Raw genomic sequence first — 17,569 nt, 5'->3', positions numbered from 1 at the left:
TGAGGCTTGTTCTTCGTTCATTACTGTGTCAATCGATTTGTATTTCATTGTGTCGCCAGTCAGTTTCAATTAATTCGCTCATTGAGCTTGTTGACATCATCATTTTTTGGTACCAAAATTGCACGTTCCCACAGCCAATCCGAATTTTTGTAGTTGGTTGTGAATACCTTGTCGACAACGGATTGAATATTAATTTGCATTTGGTAGAAGTTCGGTGGGAACGAAATCTGATTTGTCGACGTTGTTTACTATATTAGTTGTACTTTCTGTAATTTTGTTTATCATCGGTTGATAATATAAAAGCACTTTTATAGTACAATGTTAACAGCGGCCTACTTGTTTTATCGAACGATATGAAAATTTGGTATGTACCGGACATGTTACACCAGATCATTCGCTTCAGAGTACACCACTGTGAATTAAAATTTTTAGAATGATGTTAAGCAACGAAATTAAAATTAGCATTGTTTGATCTTTGGGAATGAAAAAAAGCATTTATTTCTCGAATGAAAAAATAAAAATAATTTTTTGACAATTTTTTTTTTTGGATTTTTTTTAAACTTTTCTTTACCTTGAAATCATTAGCGGTATAGTGTAAAAATTTGATTTTACCACGCCCCTGTGCCCACAGACCGAAAATCAAAGAATATTCACTGAAAATTTGATAAAAATCGGTCCAGCCATTTCTCCGGAACCACTATGCCGATTCCCGCAAACTTCACATAAACCATCTACAGACCAACCCCAACGTACCCTGAGATTTTGGTTGAAATCGGTCGAACCGTTTTCGCAGTTAGTGGTGACATAAAAATGTACATTTCTTTTTATATATAAGATAATTGTTTTAATCTTTATCTTAAAATAAACTTCTGAAAAAGTTATATAAGATTCGGCACAGCCGAATATAGCTTGTTACTTGTTAGCTATATGATTGTCATGTTCAATAGTTTTATGATGATCACAACAGTTAAATTGTTGGGTTCGATCACTTAAATATAAGACTTTAAGCATACTTTAACTTTTAAACTGTTCAAGGAAAAGAGACTGGCAATCACTAAGGTCTTTGAGACGCAAGTCTTTTGGATTTACTCTGCCGATCTTGAACGGCTCGACCATTGAGTTGTCAGAAGATGTTAAAACCTTATTCTTGGTGAAATCCTCAACTTAAAGCGTCACATATCTAGTATCAATTGTTCTAGCAGTTTCTGAGGAGATGAGTAAGGAGGAATTCTTATGATGTCGGATAGTCAGGCATCTCTCAGGAATATGTCCTTTAAAATTTCATTTCAAAATGTTCATTCAAAATGTCAATTCTTGAGATATATAAATTCAAAGACCTATATCTCAAAAACCAAAATTTTTTAAATTATTTGTGAAAAATTATATCGTTGAACGAACCTCCTTCAATATTTGTACACATATTTAAAATAAACGCTCTTTTAGTTTAGCAGTGATTTTTTTTTAAATTATTTAAAATTTCGTTAAAATTGAATATGGCAAAATGCTGTCCACTTTGGAAAGGATCATCCATCCCTCTTACTCCAGATCTTTAAGTTATTTTCAAAATCTGCCTAATTCAATTTTAATTTTTTTAGCACAGTGTAATTGTATTTTCAATCTCTTGATATAATCTGAGGATCGGTTGGAGAAAAACTTTTCTATAGAGTCAACTATTGTATCTTAAAATTCAAAATTCCATAAAACATATTCTGATTCATATAATTCTCAAACTTAAAGATGTTTGGGATCCATAACAAACTGTGGCAAAGGACCATTTTGATTAGCTTATATCCTTATTATAGATTGTAAGGATATTTGTAAACATTTCTTAGTTACGGTTTAGCATATCCCAATCTAATCATCTTTTCGCTTGTGATCTATAAAATGTCTAAAATCAATCATTTTACATTGTCCTAAAATTGTTAACATCAGTCATAAATAGCAAGTTCCTTTCAAAAAAAAGGATGTTACGTAGGGTATAAGAAAATAAAACATAAACAAATGTTACCTTCAATAAGAACTATCACACTATTTAAACACACATATATATGTTTAAGGACAACAGTACGATACCAAGCATCATTCTGCACTCACATTCTTAGTCTTAAAATGTGCTCAATATCACATCATGGCTGGTAAAGTGGAAAACATTTAAAGTATAAATGTTGGTGATGATAGTCCGATGCACAAGCGACATATTCACAAAACAAACAAAAAGTATCACAGAATAAAATGAAGATGGCAGCAGATGACAAAAAAATGTTGAAGAAAAGGTATGAAAGAGAAAGTAGTTTCAAACAATTTAATCACATTTTCAAATTGCACGCACGACAATTTTAAATTTTTTAAAACATGCTGAAAGGCCACAAAACGTTGGTTGGGGTTCTAAAGGTAAATATTTATTTACAAATAAACGTTAAGTTGAAAATGTTCGATTTGACATAAACCTAGGATTATCAACATTACAGCAAAAGATAAGCTGCTTTCGGAATTTTGTTTGTAAACATGTCAAATTTTAATGTGTCAATATGCAAAAAAAAAAAAAAAAACATTGTTGCATATGACCTAGGGATGACCTTATTTTGCACTTTTCCGATTTTTGATGCAACCAAGCTCTAAAAATGAAATGAATGCTGAAAATTCGAGAAAAATCGGATAACGTTTAAAGGTTGCACATTTTATTTGAAAATGTGTACCACTCTACTAAAATCGGACTTGATAATTTTTATTAGATCCCTCATCCTATCTTCAATTGGCTTACCTCTTAGGATTCTAGTGGTCTTATCCATTGTCTCGCTAGACCAGAGTGTCATGTGATCTTCTCTTGCCCATTTTCCAAATCCGCTCTTGTTGTCTCGAACGGTTTTAAGTTGTTAAAATTTGTCTCAACAAGTTCCTTATCTCCCTACTATTCCCGAGTGGACCGGCATCCAGATGTTATCTAGCACTAGCTGAGTAGTCGATTAATGTTTTTTTTACAGTCCAAGGTTCTCGCTTTAACCTTATCGGTCGATTGCCATCCGGCTATCGGTAAATATGTTTAAATAAAAAATAAGTAAGAGAGCTATATTTTTAGGTAGACAAAATTTTTTTTAATTTTTCGGAAAAAAAAATTTTCGAATTGTTTTTTCAATTTTTTTTAATATTTAGCGAGAAAAAACTTTTTGTGAAAATAAAAATTCGGGTTAAAAAATATTTTTTCCGATTTTAACCCATTGTAGTTCCAACTTACTATGGTCTTATACTCGTTATTGCAAAGGTCTTTGAAATATCTATCATTAGATATCCATATTGTCTATATTAATGAATAGTAATCCAGATATAGGTCAAAATTCGAGGTTGTCCTGGTTTTTTCCTTATATCTCAGCCATTTGTGGACCAATTTTTTCGATTTTAAATAGCAACCGAGCCGGAAGAATTCCGGAGGTATTGATGTATGAATCGTGTATGTAAGTTATTTGGGGGCTTCGGAAAGTTGATTTCAACAGACAGACAGACATGGCTTTATCGACTCCGCTATCTATAAGGATCCAGAATATATATACTTTATAGGGTCGGACAATTATATTGTGGAAATTGAAAATGGAATGACAAACTTATATATACCCTTCTCACGAAGGTGAAGGGTATAATAAACCAACTTTTGTGGTTTATAAAAACCAAAGTTGAAATGAATTCGCTTACAAACGAATCGTTCGTTCAGAAATTGGTTAATTTTACAAAAGCAGGCTATAAATATTAGAAAATAGGAAATGTAAATAGAAAGATTATCTAGATGTCTTAGTCATTGATTCATCATGTAGCGCCGTTTGAAGCACCTACGCTGAACATAGTAGAAGATGTTAATTCGGGAATCATTTTTTATTTAATAACACTGTCCAACAGCATTTTTGGAACATAATAGCGACCCTGTAATTATGAATGGACACGGTGAGTATATAATTTTTGTAGAATAAACTTGATGTTATTTAATGTCTGAGAGAATTCTTATTGTCAGAGTTATATTGTGGAATTTTATGGGTATAATTTTTGTGGAAGATCTTATCCCTCTATCTCCTCTCTTTGGGGTCAATTTGACCCTTTTTTCGAGAAAATGAAAAAAGTCCTTTCAAAAAGGACATTAAAGGATTAAAATATTCCACGAAAATTTTTGACGGAAAATTTCAGTGGGTGTCACCACAGATACCATAGTTGTAAGTACAACTCTTTACGTTTAATTAGCAAAATTATACACCACCTCGGTTGTCACATTTAAAAAAAAAAATCGCCAAAAATCCAAATATGATCGGAATGAGCTGAAATTTAAAACATAAATATTCCTTAGGAAGATCCACAAAAAATATGTATACACATGTAAGTTATCTCTTTTAGTTGGACAGTGTAATTAGAATATAACACTTTATGAAATACGTTATGTTACAGGTATACACTTGAAAAGTGAATGATTTTAGTTTTGACAAATCGTAGAGTATTTATACATCAAAATGAAAAAAATTATGTGATTCTAAACAGGTAGAACGACGAGACTGTTATAAGTAATATTTACAGGAGGATAACAACTTAACAGCAAGTGGTAATAATAATTTAACCCTAATCAGGAAATTCCAACGTTAGTTTATGACTTAATTGCTTTGGAAATACGCAAAATATGCACCACATCTATTTCAAGAGACTCTATTGCATCCATAAAAAGACAACTTGTAGGTGTAGATTTCATGCCAACGGATATTTTCATAATTTTTATGGACTAAACTCATTATTCCAAAAACAAGTAGCTATATTCGGCTGTGCCGAATCTTATATACCCTTCACCAAATTATACTTCAAAATATAAATTTTAAAATTTTTTTTAAATTTAAAAAAAAAATTGTTTTTTTACATATCTTTTTTTGGTGAAAAAAAAATTCGGGTTAAAAATTATTTTTTCCGATTTTGACCCATTGTAGGTTCAACTTACTATGATCATTGCAAAGGTCTTTAAAATATCTATCATTAGATATCCATATTTTCTATATTAATGACTTAGTAATCCACATATAGGTCAAAAATTGTTCAAAAATCGTGGTTGTCCTGGTTTTTTCCTCATATCTCAGCCATTTGTGGACCGATTTTGCAGATTTTAAATAGGAAAGTTCTCGAAAGCATCTCTGACAGAATTATTGAAGATTTGGATCACGAAGATATCTGGGGTCTTTAGAAAATTGATTTCAACAGACAGACAAACAGACGGACATGGCTTAATCGACTCCGCAATCTATAAGGATCCAGAATATATATACTTTATAGGGTCGGAAAATTTTATTGTGGAAATTACAAACGGAATGACAAACTTATATATACCCTTCTCACGAAGGTGAAGGGTAAACTGCACGAAAAAGCTAATTTTTTGGGAAAAAATTTTATATTTTTGTATTTTTCTTTGAGAAATCGGAGTGTCTCGTCTCTACGTATAATTCTCTATGACAAAAACCTTTTTTACTTAATTGGATTCGTTAAATTGTTTGGAAAAGAATGTAAATTGATTTTTAGATGACAGAGAACAATTTGAGACTTTTAGAGCATCAAAAATCACAAAATAATGACCACCCTAATGCCCACTGTACATCATGGAATTAAAGTGTCTAACTCAGCATTTGCGTGAACATTTATGTGTCTACTTGTATTTCTATGTGGGGTAAACTATGCAAACACTTATTTATTCATGCCACACAAAATTGTTACAATCAGTCCTTTTTTTTATAAACAAAAATCTAGCACTAAAGCCTCAAGGACTTGGGTAAATACTTTTTATAAATCAACTTAAAGGGAAATAAACACCCAAGCACATACATTCACTCACTTTTGTAAAATAAACTTTAAAAGGTTCTAATTTTATGCGAGTTTGGACAACTGAAAAATGTTTTTCTTTTATTTACACTCTATTGTGGCTAAATTTCAAATTCTGCAAAAGGACACAATTGGCTATTTTGTTTGTAAAAAAATAACCTACAAACAAAAAAAAACAGAAGGAATGAAAAATTAAAGTAAAATAAAACAAAACAAATGGAAATTGTATTTTGGTCTAGCCATCCGCAAGAGTGATTAATGATTAAAATTAAGTGTGCACTTTATTTGAATCAATGAACTTTAAAAACAAGAAATGAAAAATCGTAAGGAACGAACAATGATTCATATGAGAATGTGCGTGATCGTGAGCATCTTTAAATAATAAAAGTGAGTTAAACATTTTGCTGGTTTAAACTTAGAACCAGCCACGCCCACTAATCAAATTCCGACCATTTTCAGTCCAACTATGTAAAATTGTTGCTAATTTGACCCAAAACTCGAAACTTTAAATTAAACTTTATCTGTATTTTGTCCAATTTTTCAGTATTTGATTTTTAAACCCTACACCATGAGCGTTAAGGGTGTATTTACCCTTACCCTTCTACATTTTTCATTTGCGACCCTACAAAGTATATATATTCTGGATCGTTATAGATAGGGGAGTCGATATAGCCATGTCCTTCTGTCCGTCTGTGTGATGAAATCAACTTTCCAAAGACCCAAATAACTTACATAAAGGATTCATACATCAATATCTCCGAAATTCTTCCGGATCGGTTGCTATTTAAAATCGATTTTTAGCTCGCATTTTTTTTCACCAAAAAATTTGTTTTCACTAAATAATAAAAAAAAAATTAAAAAATAAAAAAAAAAATTTTCTAAAATTTAAGAAAAAAAAATTTAAAAAGCAATTTCGAAATTTTTTTTCTAAAAAATTAAAAAAACAACTTTGAAAAAAAATAAAAGTTTTGTTTACCTAAAAATATTTAAAATTTTTATTTTAAAGTATAATTTGGTGAAGGATATTGTTACGAAATTGTACTTGAATTCAAATATAACGATGCTTTCAAATAACAGTGCTGTAATAGCAAACTGTAACATATCTGTGGGCATTATTAAATAAAAGCTTTCAACGCTGTATTCGAATTCGAATATTCAGATAAAGAACATTGTAGAAAGTACACCACAGATGGCGTATGTATTAGTAGGATCTAGAATATTCGAATTTTGACAGTTAAAGAACAATCTAGAGTGCAGATGGCAGAGTTATAAATAGTGGCAGTGGTTGCAGTCCTGAGTCAGTTTATCAGAGACGCTTTTCGAATAAACATCAACTGAGTGCCTTAAAGTGTGTTGTGTTTTTCAAGTAAATTCGTGTACATTACAAAGTGTGTCTGTATTTCTGAGAATTTATAAACGTGTATAAAAAACATTGAGTGACTATTTAATTATGTTGTTGTACATTTTAAATAAATAAAGAGTTGTTACAATTCTCAAACTACTAAACGGCTTTTATTTGCAATCAAAAGTATCCGGTTTATTTAAAGGAAATAAACAAACGTTTTGAAAAGGTTAAAATGTAACAATATATAAGATTCGACACAGCCGAATATAGCTCTCTTACTTATTATATTACGATTTGGCTACGAAATTCACTTTAAAATCATCTTGTTCTGAATTCGAGTTTATAAATATAATTTGCTTCACATTTGTAGCACCATGGCCCAAATCGAACATATTTTGGCATAACAGACTGCCGGCAGCAGACAAAATTCTTTCCGCCCAAGAACTGCTGGCTGGTGTTTCCAAAACGTCACAGCTTAATTTGTACAGCAGAGGAAAGTTGTCCTTTTGCTGTTCCCACCAACTAAACACATCAAATTCATCACTGTTTACCACTCACAAACATATATAACATTGTAGCTCCTGTTTAATGAGTTCATTGGGATCGCGGCTAGTTTCAAGTTCCACAAAATCCGAGAAAAACTTTTTACGCTTGCACACAGGCGAATTCAATTCTACAGTTTCTTGCTTAATTTTCGGTATCGATTCGTTTTCGTAGCATTTCATTAGTCTTATACATTCCTTCTCGCTATATTGCTTCTCCGTATCACTGAACTGCAATAGCTTATTTGTGGGTGAATAAAGGAAAAGTGCGATTTTATAAAGAGATGCATCGTTATTAGTTCCTATTTCTTCCAAGTAAAACCGTAGTTTTTTTTTAAGAATCTCAATAAAATCGAAATCTTTGAATTCGCTGTCACACAAATACTAAATGTAAAGTGGATGATTTGTCCTCTTCCAAGGTTTCTAAGGCCTCTTCAAAGGGCTGCAGAGTTTTGTTGACCACATTTAAGTGGATTAAATGTATCGCTTCAATTCGTTGTTGTTCATTGTGTTGCTGCAGCGTATTAGTGATTTCATTCCAATTATTTTCTAACGATATATGGACAAAAGCTTTGCAATTGGGGGACCTCGGGGACTTCTTCTATAGATTTTCGCAAGACATTGTTGAGTAAATATGTTATGCAGAATAAATGATCATACTTTACGAAGGCTGCAATAAAATCATTAGCTCAGTTCGTTACAATTATTGATTTGCTAGAAATGCGGGATTTACAATAGATGGCGTATCTTTTGAACACAGTTTTTGTTTTTAATAATTTATACGTCATTTTGAAGAGTACATATCTGTCATTTATTCAACAAAGTTTTTTTTTTTTGCTTCGAAAATGTGGCATTTTGTAACAACAGAGCGTCATGTGAGGGATGTTTTGCTTTACTTCTTTAATTTGAAAAAAGTTCAGCTAAAGCACACCGATTGCTCATCAAAGCTTGAATGTCAAAAAATGTTTTAAGACGTCGAATTGGAGGCATTTCTCTATGAAGATTGTTGTCAAACTCAACAAGAGCTTGAAAAATCATTTCAAAACGTTTGCGAGCAGCAGGATTAATCCAAAAGTAGGTAAATTGGGTACCATAAGAATTGAATCCAAGAGACCATATCCGATATAATGCTTGAACTCTATAAAAAAAATCCGTTTTGCACAGAACCATTACTTGCGATGAAAATTGGATCCATTAAAATAACCCGAAATGTAAGAGATCGTATGTTCATCACGGCCAAACCGATGAATCGACACCTAACCCAAATATCCATGGCGTTATGGTAATTCTCTGTATTTGGTTTGAGCAAAAAGGTCCTACCTATTATGAGCAGCTGCAATCAGACCAGACCATCACAGGGAACCTGCACCGAACGCAAATGATTCGTTTGAAGCCAGCATTGGCCGAAAATCACCCAGAATATGCGGCCAGACATGAAACAGTAATTTTCCATCATGATAGCGCTAGGTCACATGTTGCAATGCCTGTTGAAAATTATTTAGTTCAGACCTTGGCCCGTCCGACCACTCTTTTTTTTTAAACACTTGTTTCTTTATTTGATATATACATCTATTGTTAATCCTATAAAAGAAAAATGGATAAAATCGGGGAATATTTGGAACCGCGGTCACTAAAAAACTGGAGTAGGGTGGGTAAAAATGTTGAAAATTAAATGCGAATATCTCCTAAGCTATAAGAGATAATTGACAGCTACGACGAGGTTTTATGTAGTACTCGACGAGGATTCTATATGTGTATTTTTTTTAAAATCGGAACACAGACGAAGAAATAGGATCATTTTAAAAATTGAACATACCCGAGGTGTCCTACTTTGGGAACCCCTAGCCCCGCTCCTGGTGGGCTCATGAGGTCCGAATTCAAAACTTAAACTCGACTACACTTCCTCTTTGCGCATGTGAAATTTCATTCAAATCGGCGTAAGGGGTTAGAAGTTACAGATTTATTTCCATCTGTTTTTATTCTCATACCACTGTGTGTTGCCGAATCTTTGATTAATAAAGTGGTCTTGGGGAATTACACAATAAAGGGAATCTGTCCAAAGTTTGATATCATTGTCAGTGAACGTGTCTAATTTGAAGTCAGGCAGTGCATGAGTAACGCATTTACAAATACGCAAACAGTTTATTATCATGTTAGACAAAGATGTTCAATGATCTTCAAAATCATGTATAAGACGAACTCCATGCTTTTCTTGCAACAAAACATTAGTTTGCAATATTTGTGTTTATCATTCGATTTATTAAATATTTTGCAACACTTACGTACATATATTTTAAGATCATGGCCTTCATCTATTTCAGTGTAATCATTATAAATGTCATCCTCAATATCACTTTCGACGACCGTTTCAAAATCACATTCAACTCCACTTTAACCTAAGTTAAAATTTTGATTATTAATTGCGATTCTTCTAATATTTCGCAAACATTTTATTCCGTACCTTTTATTTTCATTGGTTCAAGTCCTAAGTTAAAAATTTTGAAAGATTTGTTTTTAGAATTGTAACTTCTTGCAGTAATATTTATATATTTATTGTGAGTCATTTTTACTTATTTAAATTTGGAATTATGAAAAATTTTAAGCAATTTAATAAATTTAAATATATATGAACATTTATTCGTTTTATTCGATTATTCTACATAAAATTGTTCGAATTATTCGTTATTCGAATGTATACCCTAGTATATACTGATCATAAATGTCAAGAAGTGAGCGCAGTATAACAGTTAACGCTTTCGTAAGATCTATCAGGCTTAAAAAGAATACCCTTTATATGACAATCAAACCGAGGGAACTCAGTGCACTCTCACTTTTTAACAAAAATCATTGAACTCGTTATAGAATTCGGTGTCTACTAAACATAATAGAATCACGTAACTATAAGCAAATTAAATTATGAACAAAAAAAAATACAAAAATTTATTTATATAAACGCTCTCTATCTCTCCAAATCTTAATACGCTGCTATTTGTTTTTAAATTTTCACAAATAAAATGAACTATGAAATACATAGATAGATGTGGCCATAAGTAAAATTAATTACTTAAATGCATTTTATTAAACGTTTTATTTTTAAATAGTTGACATCACTTCATACACTGTATAATTGCACTCTACTGCTGTTCTACCTACTGTACGAGAGAAACATCAACGAGTAGAGTAAATGGAAAAGAAAGCAAGACAAAGAAAAATAAACACAAGAACAGTAAAACCCGGTACGAGTACAGCAAATATAGTTAGTGTATGTTTGGTGTTCGGGAAATAAACATTGTACGGGTGCATATTTTGTAATTTTAGCAAACAAATTGTTTATTGTGCTTAATTTGCAATCGCTAATACCGTAATTTGTTTATATTTTATTGTCTTGTGGTCGATTAACAAAAAATGGTACGATGTAATTATAATTTATTATTTGAAATTAAAGAAAATGTGTTTAATATATAGCGCTCATTTGCGACAAGAGTGTCAGAACTCAAAGAACATAGTTTGAATTATCTACATATATAACAAAGATCTTTATGTTTTTCATTTGATCTTAAACTAAATATTTTTCAAATATGTACGTTAAAACGTACATATATTTTACTTTTTACATTTATGACAATAAAGTATATTTTATTAAAATTATAAAACCACCTGAAAGAATTTAGTATCGCAAATGTTCTTTAGCACTCAGTTCTAAATACAACAAATTTTGAGTTGTCGCAAATGAGCGATATGATCAGAATATACAACATGCCAGTACTTATTTGTTTAATATTTTGTATGTAGGCGACATCTTTTAATCATCATGAAGTTGGTCAAAAACTGCTCAGCGGCGAATATGTTTTAAGCCAGAGATATGCCAAAAGTAAAGTTTGGCAAATCTTTTCCAGAATATCTGATCGAGATGGTAACGAACTTAAAGATTTTGTCTTTTGCAAAACGTGTAAGAAAGTTTTCAAATATATGAGTAAGTCAACATCAAATTTAGTGAAACACAGATGCTATTTTACACAAAAAAATCTGTTGGAAAGTCCGAATTCAAAAAACGAAATTGAAATTGAAACGCCAATGCTTGAAGGGGTTGAAAATCCCCACAATAATAATCTGACGAAATTAATAACAAAATGGATAATACAAGATTGTAGATCATATGATTTGATAGAGAATGATGAACTTAAGGCTGTTTTCCAAGAGATGGCAAAGCTTGGTTCAAAATTTGGTTGCGACACAGATGTTGAAAAATTGCTGCCGAGTTCGAAGGCGGTTGCGGAAAATGTGTCAGAAATCTATGAGCAGTGTTTTGATACAGTAAAGCAGGAAATAATTTCGATTAAAGAGAATGGCTTTGGCTTAACTACGTGTATTTGGACCGATAGCTTCATACAGAAAAGCTATATAGTTTTGACAATACATTTTCTGTTAAATGGTATTTTGACGTCGCGTTTGCTGGGTCTAAGGTTAATGGAAGGCGAAAAGAGTACAAGTAAGTGTTACTACAATATATAAATATTTTCCGATAGCGATAGGGTACAACCTAACTTTATTTGATTATTATTACCTCTTCTCCTTAAAATTTAACATGCATTCTTTCTCAATTTGAAAATGAAAAGTTTTGAATTTAAAAGAGTTATCTTTCAAATAGAATTAGCGAGTAACCTACAGTCCACAGTGGGGCAGAATCAAAATTTTTTGGAAATAAATTGTACCTTCGACATGTAAAATTTCTAAACACGTGAAAATTTTTTTTGTTTCCCATCCGATTTCAAAGTTTTATTATATTTTTGGAAATAAATAAATAAAATCTTTATTTGTTAACAAAACTCAATGAAATTTTCAACGTTTTTTCAAATTGTCATTCTAAATTACACAATGTAAAAAAACTAATCAAAAGGTCAAGGCAATCCCGCAGTTCCTAAAAATTGGAGCAAAAATTCCAAAAATGGTAATTTTTACAATTTTGCCCATGGGGTCCACATTTCCTTTTGGGTTGGGAAAATACTTTTGGGATAAATAAGGAACACATCAAGGTTTCTAAAACTGCTTCCCGTTTTTTGATCCCATCAATTGATTTCAACAGACACACGGACATGGCTTAATCGATTCCGCTATCTATAAGGATCCAGAATATATATACTTTATAGGGTCTCACGCAGGTGAAGGGTATAAAAAGAGTTATACCCCAAAAAACAGCAAAAATCAACTATTTTTTGAATATTTAAATTGAAAATCGTTTATTTTTGGATCCATAATTTATGTTGTTCTGAAATCTTTTGTATGTTATCCGTAATTTAGTTGTCTAAGCAACAAAACAAATTCGAGTCCATTCGGTCCAAAATTCCGACCAATATTTCAAAAAAAAAGGACCAAGATATGGCAAAGTTTTAAAATTTCAATTTTGAAATGCCTAGAAATTGTAAGAGATAAATAGCACATTCAAGACCTAGTCGAGCGCTTTACAAAAATATAAAAAACTTTGAAATCGGAGGGGAAACAAAAAAAATTGCACGTGTTTAAAAATTTTACATGTCGAAGGTACCCTACTTTGAGCCCCCATAGCGCCGCCCATAGATCATTTGTAAGGCCCATTTTAATAACATAAACTCGAATACTCCTTGGCTACGCCCGAGTTAAATCGGATGAGCCGTTTAGAAATTCCAGATTTATTTCCAAAAAAATTTTGATTCTGCCCCTCTGTGCAGTCCTAGTTATATAGTTGTGAACTATCAATTTCAATGAATGAATTAAATAAAAATATATGTCTCGAACATTGTTTACTTCCAGGCCAAAATATCTACGAAAACGTGGAAACGATTCTTAAAGATTTTGACTGCAAACTTTCCAGTAAATGCATAATAGTAGCAAATCCAGACAATGATCTAACTAAAGCTTTCCAAGATACTCAAACTCTACCGTGTATAAGTCATTTACTCAATAATGCATTGCAGAAAGCCGTAGAAAAAGTCCCTGAGGTGGCAGAACTTTTGAATGCTTGTGTAAAATTAGTAAACTTTTCTAAGAAATCCGCCACATTGAGTGACACATTGACAAGCTATTCCCGTAATAGATGGAATACTATATATAAAATGCTAAGAACAATAGAAAAAAATTGGAGTGAAGTCATTGAAATTATGCACAATAGAAATGACAGTCTACACATTGAAACCATAAATCTAAACCATTTGAAGGCTTTAATCAAAACTCTGCAGCCCTTTGAAGAGGCCCTAGAAACCTGGGAAGAGGAAAATTCTTCCACTTTACATTTGGTGCTGGTGTATTTGCATGAATTAAAAAAATCCTGTGATACAAATGACAGCGAGTTCAAAGATTTCGATTTCATTGAGAGTCTTAAGGAAAATCTACGATTTTATTTAGACACAATAGTGTCGAAAAATATTACATTACTTCATAAACTAGCACTTTTTCTTTATCCACCCACAAATAAGCTGTTGCAGTTTAGGGATAAGGAGAAGAAATGCATCGAGGACGAATGTGTACGTCTAATGAAATGCTTCAAAAGCGAGACAAAACCCATAATTAAAAAAGAAACTGAAGAAAATGAAACTGAAATTACATCGTCACCGGTGAGGAAGCGCAGGAATATGTTTTCAGATTTTGTGGAACCTGAAACAAGTAGTGATCCCAATATACAGATTATGCAAGAAATACAATTCTACAAAAATACACGTGTTGTAAACAGTGCTGATTTTGATGTTTTTAATTGGTGGGAGCTGCAAAAGAATAACTTTCCTCTGCTCTATAAATTAAGTTGTTGCGTGTTGTCAACACCGGCTTCCAGTGCTGCATCACAGCGAATTTTATCAGCTGCGTGTAACTTATTAAGCGGAGAAACCTATGAATCGGGCTCAAAAGAAACTGAATTGGAGCAGATTATATTCATAAGCTCAAATGCAGAATAATATGATCAATATTTTAATGTTTTAAAAATTTAAGACACTTGAGCCTTTAAAGATTATGGCGTTAAATTAGTATTAATCGCAAGATATTGTAAATCATAATAATAATTTAAAATTTTAGATATTTATCTATGCTGTATAATCGATCTATACCCAGTATGCAAAATGATTCGAAGTTATGTCGAAAATGAATCATTTTTTCGTAAAATTTTATCGATATCGACTTCGATATAATGTCGAGAATGTGCGTGTTTTCCTAAGTAGAGTGCAGAGCGATAAAGAGTCGAAAATTATTTATTATTCTGATTCTAATTTTTATCGATATACTATACCTTTTTCGGTATTAAAAATGTTCTAAATTGATTCGATTTCGATTAAATATATGAACAATTTCGTATATTTTATACCATCGAGCAATTTCTTCTTGAAATAATGCATATTCAATACCTTTATTATTATCCAATAATGTTGCGTTAGATGTGTTTTCATTTTCAAATGCAATAAACTCTGCACATATTTCTGATGTTTGCTGATTATGAGATTCGAATTGTCAAAAACAACATCAATAATTGGCTGCGCTTTTCTTTTAAGACGTCTTTGATCCATTTTTCGTGTTAAACTATATTTTTATGAATATGTTATTGATAGAATAAGAAATAAAATTTTATTTTCTCACAAATTGACAAAAGAATAATATGTATGTATGTATATGAATTTGTCAATTTGTGCAAAAATAAAATTTGACATTAAAAAAAACTCGAACATTATTCGCCATTTCTATAAAATATTAAAATACGATATTCTAAAAAATGTAGATTGGATAGAGCATCATAATAAATTCATATTTTCGATTTTAATTCGAAATAAGTTCGATAAAAAGAACTGACTCGAAATGTTGCATACTGGGTAGTAGTTTATTTTATGTTTCTTTACAAAAATATAAATTCATATTTTTAAAATTTTTGGCTGATATTTTTTTTTTTTTTCATATTTCCCAATAATACTGAATAACACCAAAAAGATGGGGGACTATATATGCCATATCGAAATATTGCTCGTAGAACCAATTAGAGTGACAATCAGTTGTAAGGAAAAAAAATGTTTGTTAAAATTTGGAAGACTACCAGGTGGAATATTGTGACACTAGGCCTAAAAGTTAAGTGCTGAAAATTTGAGCCAAATCGGACCGATTTCTGGACGCGCATCGAGGTCAAAGTTCAGATATATACAAATTTTACTATTTATATAAAATAAATAGGTGAAACTCGTTGATTTTCTGCATTGTTTACTAGAAATATGTAGCTTAATTTATATTAATGAATATTACATTGAAATTAACCCTGTATCTCCTTTGGGTCAAAATGACCCAAATACTGTATTATCGTCAAAATTCGGAAAAATGCAAATTTTTCAGTTTTTTGTAAAAATTTTGCTATTAAATAAATATTTTGCAATTGAATGCAAAAGAATCGAAATGTGTACGTAATTATTGTTGTAATGAGATATAAATGACAAAATTTTAATAAAAAATGTTAAAGTTATTACAAATTCTCCAGACACTTGAAAAAGAGATTTAGTAAAAAAATTAACATATTTCGAGAAAAATTCAAATAAAAGCAAATTTTTATTTAAAAAATATATCCGTAATTACTTGTGTATGCGTTTTTGTCTTCGTAGGATACCGTTAACCTATTCGCAGGTATAACCAAAAAAAATATTTTTTTAACGGCTGTTTCGAATCTATTTTCAAATTTTTAAAAATTTTGTTAAACAAATTTCAGAATTTGTTGATCATCACATTGGGATTTGTTGAGATCATAATAGGGAATTAAAATATGAAAAAATTATGCCAATACATGTTACAGTTTTTCCGTACCTGCGATTTAAATTTTGCGATATTCAAGATAAACTATTTTTTTATTATTATAATAAAATACCAAAAAAATCAATTTGTAAAAAAATCGAAAAAGTACCTTTTGTTCTGCGGCTCCTCATATGCATATTCTGGCTCCTTATGAAATTCAAAGACGATCTACATCAGGGAAGCGCAAAAAGAGAAATTGTAGTTTGTGTACATGTATGGGTTAAAAATAAAAAAATCGCAACAACATCAAGCAACAGAATGAAATATTTGTATTTTTACGCTCTATTGTTTGCAACTAAATGAGTTATTTGTATATTTTACGCTCTTGCTGTGTGTTTTGTTAACTTTCGGGTTGTGTACGTGTAAATTCACGAAAATGTTCGTAATCTCAACAATATGAACGCCTACCATTGATCTACATAGCTATTAATGGGCTGTACATCAGGGAAAGGCAAAACATGGGCGACGCGTTTTTCATTTACTCTTCTCTTACGTACGTGTGCACACGCATTGTAGAGAAATAAACAACATTTACGGCCATTCTCACAATGTACGATTAAAAGTTAACGTGAACTTTAACCGCAAGTTAGGCTAATTTGAATTTTACAATGTACGATTAATTCTTAATTGACACTATTTAACAACAAAGTTGCTGTTAAATATAACCGAACAAATTTCGCCGGTTAGCATCTTAATTGTAAGAAATATAATAAAAGAACATGGAAAAACATTTATATTTTTGTAATATTTATAATTTTTAAAAGTGTAAAGCGAAGAAAAGTAAATTTTGCACGGGGTGATCCATATACCACCCTGATATTGCACTTACAAACCAAACAACAAATGTGCGCTTTTCCTTGTTGGTTTTCAGTAATTGTTGTTCAGTTTGTTCTGTAAATTTTACAGTTAGGTACCTTAATATTTTTGAGTTTTATACGTTTTTTTATTATACCACTAAGAAAACACAAATTATTATTTTTTATGTCGTCTTTTAGACAATTTTTTATATTTCAATCTTTCATTACACTATTTTTCGTAAACAAATGTATGCATTATTACCATACTTTCTACA

The sequence above is a fragment of the Calliphora vicina genome, chromosome 5 (genome assembly GCF_958450345.1).
Source record: "Calliphora vicina chromosome 5, idCalVici1.1, whole genome shotgun sequence".
NCBI lineage: Eukaryota > Metazoa > Arthropoda > Insecta > Diptera > Calliphoridae > Calliphora > Calliphora vicina.
This window is presented reverse-complemented; position numbering follows the sequence as displayed.